Source organism: Perognathus longimembris, chromosome 13 (genome assembly GCF_023159225.1).
Source record: "Perognathus longimembris pacificus isolate PPM17 chromosome 13, ASM2315922v1, whole genome shotgun sequence".
Lineage (NCBI taxonomy): Eukaryota > Metazoa > Chordata > Mammalia > Rodentia > Heteromyidae > Perognathus > Perognathus longimembris.
This window is the reverse complement of record NC_063173.1, coordinates 8,177,331-8,185,764: the sequence shown is the minus strand read 5'-3', so window position 1 is coordinate 8,185,764 and position 8,434 is coordinate 8,177,331.

Sequence of the window (8,434 nt, the reverse complement as noted above, 5' to 3'; positions counted from 1 at the left end):
GAAAAGTAACTTGGTTTTAACAAGTGTATAGCTCTCTCAAAATGGGGGGGGGAGGGGGGCTGGGAATATGGCTCGCCTCATATACATGAAGCACTGGGTTTGATTCCCCAGCACCACATATATAGAAAATGCCAGAAGTGGCGCTGTGGTTGAAGTGGTAGAGTGCTAGCCTTGAGCAAAGAGAAGCCAGAGACAGTGCTCAGGGCCTGAGTTCAAGGCCCAGGACTGGCAAAAGAGTTCACAAAAAGTGTGTGTGTGTGTGTGTGTGTGTGTGTGTGTGTGTAAAGTAATTTAAGAGGCCCTGTTTATCTTTGAGCTTCCCAACTTTCCTCAAAGAAGAGCTTCAGTGGGAAGGAACACCAGGTGTCCTGGGAGCTCAGCTGGGGTATAGGTCAGATCAGCTCTGACCTGCCTGAAAACTGTTTTAAGAACTTAGGTATTTCCCCCATTTGATTTCATGTCTAACATAAACATAGTTTCACTCCCCCAAAGTATTTGAATAAGTATTAGTAAATATTGATGTCCTGGAAGATTGTTTTATATTTTGGGGACACCCACATGGACAAGGCAAAGATTGTGGTATAGGCTCTTAAATTTCTGGTTTGTTGTCATTGAGCTTAACCCCCTTGGGAAAGAAGCCCTCTCTCCACTTTGCAGAATGAAAATTATTTTGCTGTTGTTGATTGTAGGGTTTGAACTCAGGGTCTAGGCGATGTCCCTGAGCTCTTTCGCTCAAGGGTAGAGCTCTACCACTTTGAGCCACAGTGCCACTTCTGGTTTTTTGAGGGGTTAATTGGAGATAAGAGATTCATGGGGACTTTTCTGCCTGGGCTGGCTTTGAACTGTGACTTTTAGATCTCATCCTCTTAAGTAGCTGGGATTACTGGCCTGAGCCACCAGTGCCCAGCATTAAAAAGAGTTTTTAAAAGTTAAACTATTCTAACCAGATATTGGTGGCCCATGCCAATAATCCTAGCTACTCAGGAGGCTGACATGTGAGGATCAAGGCTGAAAGCGAACTGGGGAAGGAAAGGCCACAAGACTCTTATCTCCAATAAACTACTCAGAAAAAGTCAGAAGTGGTGCTATGGATCAAAGCAGTTGAGTGCTACCCTTGAGCAAAAGCAGCCCAGGCCCTGAGTTCAAGTCAGAAGACTGACAAAAAATTCTCTTGTTTACTTTCATATTACCCAAACCATCCATACTCATTTTTTTTTTTGCCAGTTGTGGAGCTTGAGCACAGTCCCTGGCTTCTTTTTGCTCAAGGCTAGCACTCTACCACTTGAACCACAGCACCACATCTGGCTTTTTCCACATATGTGGTGCTGAGGAATCGAACTCAGGGCTTCATGTATGTGAGGCAAGCACTCTACCACTGGGCCATATTCCCAGCTTGCACAGTTTTTAAAAGAACACAAAATAAATTATAATTAAAACTATCATAAAGGCTCGTCCTGTTTGTGCGGCCCAAGGTTTACCGTATCCACCTGTCCCATCCTCTGTGTCGTTTGGTATCCGGCAGAGAGAAATGTCAAACTGGGGTAGCTACTGAGGATGTAGGGTCAAGTGGTGGTCCTTGCTAAATGTCCCAAATGCAGTAGAAAAGGTTGCCTTTCAGCATATTGCTTTGGAAATTTAACCTGAGAATTCAAAGGGTCATTTGCAATATAAGGACAGGAGGGTCCTAAATAAGGACATTGCTTCATCCTTGTGTTTTATTACCTGTGCGACCTGTGTGACTTTCAGCCACACAGGTAGCTTCTCTGAAGTGACTTTCTCTCATGTATTGGAAATAATAAAACTCTTTGTGTTAATCAGCCTTCTGTAATTGTGTGAAAATTACCAGAGACAATAAACTTATAAGAAGGGAAGGTTTAGTTTGGCTCTCAATTTCACCCTTTGTGTTCTTGGCTCTGCTGCTTTTGGACCTGTGGCAAGGTAGTCCATTGTGGTAGAAGAAACATCTTGCCTCCAAGTGAGGAGAGGATGGATGAAAGGGAGAGAGGAGGGAGAGATTAGGGAAGAAGAGAGTGAGGGGCATTTGCAAGGAGGGGGGGAGAGGAAGAGAGAGGAATGGACTAGGTTGGAATAACCTCCTCAGAGGCATGTGCCCAAGGACCTAATCTCATTCTTGTAGGCCTCACCTCTGAAAAGTTCCACTACCTCCCAATAGGAACACAGAAGTGTAACCGAACTATCGACATAAGAATATTTGAAAGACATTTCAGGTCCCAATAGTTGGCATTTCCTTTTCCCCTAGCAACAGCGTCATGAGAACCAAGTGCTGGTGTCACCTGTTATATGAACTGCATGAAAGTGTGTATGCTGTGGAGATATGTTTAGTCACAGGATAGACAAAGGCATTTCAGACGTTATAAATATGATGGATTCTAACTCTTGACTTACCATTTGTAGGACTTAATTAGGAGCTAAGTGTTTTATTGGAGCTCTGCTCGAGGTTTTCTTCCAAGCACCTGGGATTCTTTGGTGACCAGTATTCTGTTGTTTTTCAGCAAAATCAGGAATGAAAGGAGAGGAAGTAATTCCATTTTACACGAAGATGACAGGTTTGCCATTCGAGAGAGCTATTCATTTGCCTAAGGAGTTTCTGCAATATCTCTAGTTGCCTAAGGGCAGAGGCCTGCTAAGACGACTTGGGAAGAGCAGCGAGGAGGGCGCTGTATCATGGTGGGCATGGGGCTGGCAGCCATGCCTCAAGGGGAGCCCTCCGGTGGCTCCCTGCGTTGGGTTCCCCAGGAAGACATAAAAATGGGTCCTGTATGGGGAATCAGGTGGCTTGGCTTCTACCCTTGCATCTTCCAAAGGCAAGTTGTACTAATTGGGGCTTGTCACATTGTCCCTTGGAGCTTTCATTTCTTTATAAAGTTAAGGAATTGGATCAGATCAAATGCCTTCCAGTCTTAAAGCTCCCATTCAGGGCTCTTTTCCATTTGGAGCTGGCCAAATAGAAGCTTAGTAGGGAATTTCCATGCCTAGATGACTCATGCCGAGATGTTGCGTGGAGCTTTTGGTAAGCCCATTCTGGTTTCTCAGGGGCCGCCCGACCCAACTGCCCTTCACCTGTGAGCCTTGTTTCCACTCATCGGTTGCTGTTAACCTCGTACCTCTCAGAATATCAGGAGGAAGGAACTAAGGAAGGCAGATTTTTCAAATGATATTAAAGTCACATGTTTCACCAAGTACCTCTTACGTCACCAAGTGCAGTATTTTTTCTTAGTTCCGGGCAGTTGGCCCGGTGCCCTGGGAGAAAGGCACATGACCGTCTCTTGAGTCTTGAGTGGCTCAGCCTTGGAGGTGGGGGAGAGGAGGCCGGAGACAGAGAGAACGGCTGTGGATGGAGCAGAAAAGAGTTGAGAAGACTTACCTTCTTTAAAGATCAACTTGGGAAAAGATGGAATCCCTGCAGGCTTGGACTTGGTAGGGTAGTTTTGCTAACATGTGGTGTCAGTTCTCTCTGATGGTGGCAATGACTGGTGTTTTTTTTTAACATGTATGTAAGCTTGGAAAATTACACTTTCTTATATGGTATCTCCTCTCGATGATTGAGATAAAGTAAGACCAAAATGTGCTCATTTCCTAACATCTCATCTTGTAGTTACTTACAGAAATAGACTTAGTTTATGATTCCCAAGTCTTCTGTAAAGTCACTCAGAAATAGTGATGGGTAGGCCAAGCCTAAGAGGTAGCAAGCCATGCCACGCATTTGCATTGCACGCTGAGCTAGAGGAAGGGAGGAAGGCATCTTCTGACGTCTGGGTGAGCAGACATTTCTTTTTTTTTTCCTTTGCACAAGCGTTGTTTTACTGTAAGTCTTGACAGAACTCACACCATCCGCTTCTGATCAGACAGATGCATTTTGTGCATTACCATTACGCACGGCCGCAGGCGCCTGGGCGTCCCTGCCTCTGGCTGAGTCACTTGGTTAAAACACAGGGCTGGGAGGCTGAGGGCATGGGCTCCATCCCAGGACAGACAAAAGTGCTCGGTCAGGTCTGTCCCCCGACCACTGATGGCCCCTCTGCCAGGGATCTGCCTTGGAAGGAAGACAGCTTGTGGCATGGCAGATTCTTTAGGTCATATTCTGTACCACGGTTGGTTTTTTAGGATAGTCGTTTAAGTGTTAGACGTGAAGGGTCTGGATTTTCAGTTTGATTCTCTTCGGAATGCACTCTTGGATCGTCTCCGTGTTGCCATTTGGGGACACGAGCAGAGGATGTAGCCTGAGACCTTTGCTCGCCTTGACTCTAGCTATTCGCCATGTGTGGAAAATGAGGTCGATCACACCTGCATCACAAGGTTGTTGAGACGCTTGGATGAGATCACGTAGCTCATGAAAACCTGCAAAATCGATACTGTTGCTGCTGGGTGGCTGATCAAAGATTAGTCACCGTTTCATACCTGTATAGGACCATTCTGGTTTAACTACAGTTTCTGTGTGACACATTCAAGGTGACTTAGATGTAGTTAAAAAGCCACAGGTACTCAATCTGCAAATGCAATGTATCTATTATACTTTTGACATCGGGGAGTAATGAATGGTCACATAGTGTTTATCTTTCTTAGTTGCTTTACAATAATTTTACTTGATATGGGATGTTTGATTGCTAATGTAGCACATTGTGTATGACTGTTTTTTTGTTATTGTTGTTGTCGTTTTGTTTTTCTTTTTGCCAGTTCTGGGGCTTGAACTCAGGGTCTAGGTGCTGTCTCTGAACTTCTGTGCTTCAGACTAGCTTTCTACCACTTAAGCCACAGTTCCACTTCAGCCTTTTTGCTGGTTAATTGGAGATAAGAGTCTCATGGACTTTCCTGCCTGAACTGACTTTAAACGGTGATCCTCAGATCTCGGCCTCCTGAGTAGCTAGGATTACAGGCAACTGCCCATTTTATCTGATTGTTTTTGGACTGCTCTTTTTCAATCCTGAGATAAGTGAATGCTGGTGACTTTTACTGAGCTCCTACTGTATAACAAATATCTCAAATACCATATCTGCATCAGTTTCTTATCATCAAAATAGCTTACTATTGATCATAATTTTTGTGCTCTTATTGTTCTTATTTTACAATGAGGAAACGGAGGCAGCAAGAAGTTACATAAGTAGCCCATGGAGACATAGCTAATAAGAGGAGGGGCAAGAATTTGAACCCAGGCAGTCTGACTGTAGAGCCCATGTTTGGCTTAGCAGTAGGTGATCTGATGTGCTTGTTTCCTGCCTACACCAGATGATGACTCTTCTGCAGTTCTGCTCATGCTATTAGGAAGCTGCAAAGAGGGCTCTAGAAACAGCATGAGGATTCGTGGTGTGGCGGTATTTTGAACACAGACGAGAATTTTTGAAAATGATCTCATGACTGAAATTGAGGAAATTTTCTTAGAGGTAGTAATGATTCTTAAATTTTAAGTACTTTTGGAGTATTTGGTGGTGAATTAGTCATTCTATTTTAGAATCAGTATTTCCCCAGAATATAGTAACTAAGGTATTGTGCTTAGAAAAGGAAGTTCTATTTGCATTAGGTAAATCACATGACTTCGAATCCTCTACTTTGAGTAGCTATGGTGTCTTTCTTTCCCATTCTGCTTGGAGATGCCACGGGTAATAAAACACAGTAATAATAGGGTATCTGTTATCTATTGAGTACACACTACGTGTTAGTCCCTTGCTTCTCTAGTTGGCTGAGAAACTCTCTGAAGTAAGCAAGAATGTTTACCAGGAGGAAATGGAAGCACAGAGAGTTTGGTGCCTGCTCTGGTTAGTCCGTGATAAAAGAAACATTTGAAATCAGATTTCTTACTTTGATTCAAAAGTCTACACTCTTTTTTATTATTCACTCAAACCTGACTTTTGGGGTGGGGATTCTTGAGAAAGAAGATGTTAAGTCTATCCTTACTGAATTCTATCTGTAACATTGTTTGGTATGAATCTCTTTATGAAATTTAGTTACAGAAAACTTAGATGTATTTCTATAGAGATGTATGGCCAGAGTCCGCTGTTCACTACCGCAACAGATGGCAGCACTGACCAGAGAACTGGAGTGTCACTGGAATGGGAAAGCCAGCTTTTCTCCTGCTCTTTTCCTTTTCCTGTGCTCTTCCCTTTTCTTTTCGTTTCCTTCCTTTTCTTTCTGTTTTTGATTGTATAATTTATTTTCTGTTCACAGCATCATAGGTGTATAATAAAAGGAGATGGAAACGGAGAGAATGATCATAAGACAGACAATGGCAGCTGTAGATAAGAAGGGAAAACCGAAGCCCGGGGGCAGGGCCCCAACCCATCACAAGAGCATCCCCTCCCCTTCTTCTCTTTCCCTTTTTGGGGGTCTATTTTCTCAGCTCTTAAGGGCAGCGCTGATAAATACAGCACAATGTGGCCAGTGTTCTAGTAGACATCCATACAGCTTATTGCTTGACTCCAGAGAGCAGCTGCTTCAGGAGGTTGGGAGGTGACAGATGACCTAGAGCTATGTCTGAGCAGCAGTTTGCTAGGTTGAGAAGGGGTGAAGTGGAGAGGCCAGGTTGAAATTTGGAGACAGGAAGGGCATGGGATGCTGGGGAAACAGAAAGGACGGTGAGTTGGCACATGAGGTGACTATCAGGGCTGGATGTCACTGGGAAGCTGAAAACCAAGGGTGAGTCGGGATCAAGACTTGCCCTGGATCATAGAGGCTACACGGAGCTAGAGGAAGCATCTCAGTGTATGGAATGAAATAATGGAATTTCTCTTTAAAACTGATAATAATGCTCAAAGTAGGGATTGGCACATTTCCTTGTACTTGTCGATATAGATGAGGTACAATGTTTCGAAAGTTTTAATTTGGGTAAAGATTAGTGGAAAGTGTGGAGAAAGACTGCTCTAGGAAGGTGCATAGCGTACTGGCAAATGCTGAGGTCATATACCAACGTATGGACTGGATCACACTTCTGAAGGCAAATTACTTCAAAAAGATAAATATTTTCTTTTTTCAATCATATTTACTGGTGTGTGTGTGTGTGTCTGCCTGTGTCTATGTTTTTTTTTAATTCTTATTTTTATTTAATTAATTAATTTATTTACTTATTTGGCCAGTCCTGGGCCTTGAACTCAGGGCCTGAGCACTGTCCCTGGCTTCCTTTTGCTCAAGGCTAGCACTCTGCCACTTGAGCCACAGCGCCACTTCTGGCCGTTTTCTGTATATGTGGTGCTGGGGAATCAAACCCAGGGCCTCATGTATACAAGGCAAGCACTCTTGCCACTAGGCCATATCCCCAGCCCCACTGTGTCTATGTTTTGTTGGAGTTTGAACTCAGGGTCTTGCACTCACTGGGCAAGTGCTAGTACTTGAGTCAGCCCCTCAGCCCCGCAGGCCTTAGTTATCCTTTTAGACAGAGCCCCATGTTGGTGCCTACAACTAGCCTTAGACCATTGTTTTACTTCCTCTGCCTCCCTTTTAACTGCGATTTCAACTGTATACTACTACACTGGCTTCCCCCCACCCCAGAAGTGTCTTGCTAACTTGTTTTTGGCCAAGACTGGCTTTAAACCATGATTCTTCTTATCTTTGTTTCCCATGTAGCAAGGATGACAGGTATGAACCACCCTGCCTGGCCTTCAAATTTACCATTTTAAATAAAACACCCAGATGAGCTTTTGGCAAGAGAGACTTGAACTCAGAAACAGTATTTAAGACCGCTTTTCAATCTCCATAATTGAGTTACAGATTCAGGAGCAGACTTCAGCAGTGTATGCTGAATTTGTCTAGTGCTTGGTAGAATTTCTTATGATCAAGTGTGCACTACTGTGGTTAACACATTTCAGAGTTTCCTGGGTGGTGGGAGGAGGTGGGGAAGTCCACAACACTGTCACCTCAGGGATATTGCAAGAAGCTGGGTGTCTCTTTTACCCAGGACCAGACACAAGCGCACACAAGTGTGTGTTTCTTGGTCTGTATTTATGTTTGTTGTCTACTTTATTCAGACCAGAGGGAAAACTGGAGCTCTAGCTTGAGTTCTCTGGGGAAAGCCACTGGGGAGTTAGCCTTGGTTACTAGAGGTTCCTGGATGGAAAGATAATCACTTGCTTCTCCGCCTGTACGGACCGACGTGTGGCCAGGAGCCAAGGGTGTGGAGGAAGCATGGCCCCACCTGTTAGATCCTGCCGGGGGCAGAAGCGACCCTGCCATGAAACTGCGCACAGGTGCTTGCCTGGTGTTCGAGGAAGCGAGGAGTGGGCCGGGGAATTTGTTTATCCCTTTCCACCAGACTGTCCCCAAGACTGCTCTCTGAGGTAGCCAGGAATGAAGAGCAAGACTTGGGCGGACATAGGGAACAAGATGTGCATTTTGAATTCTGGGAGACATTCTATATTGGGCTTTTAAAATACTAAACCTTGAAACTTGACCTCCTTCCTGCTCCAAGGCCACATCCTCCTCGCTGTGC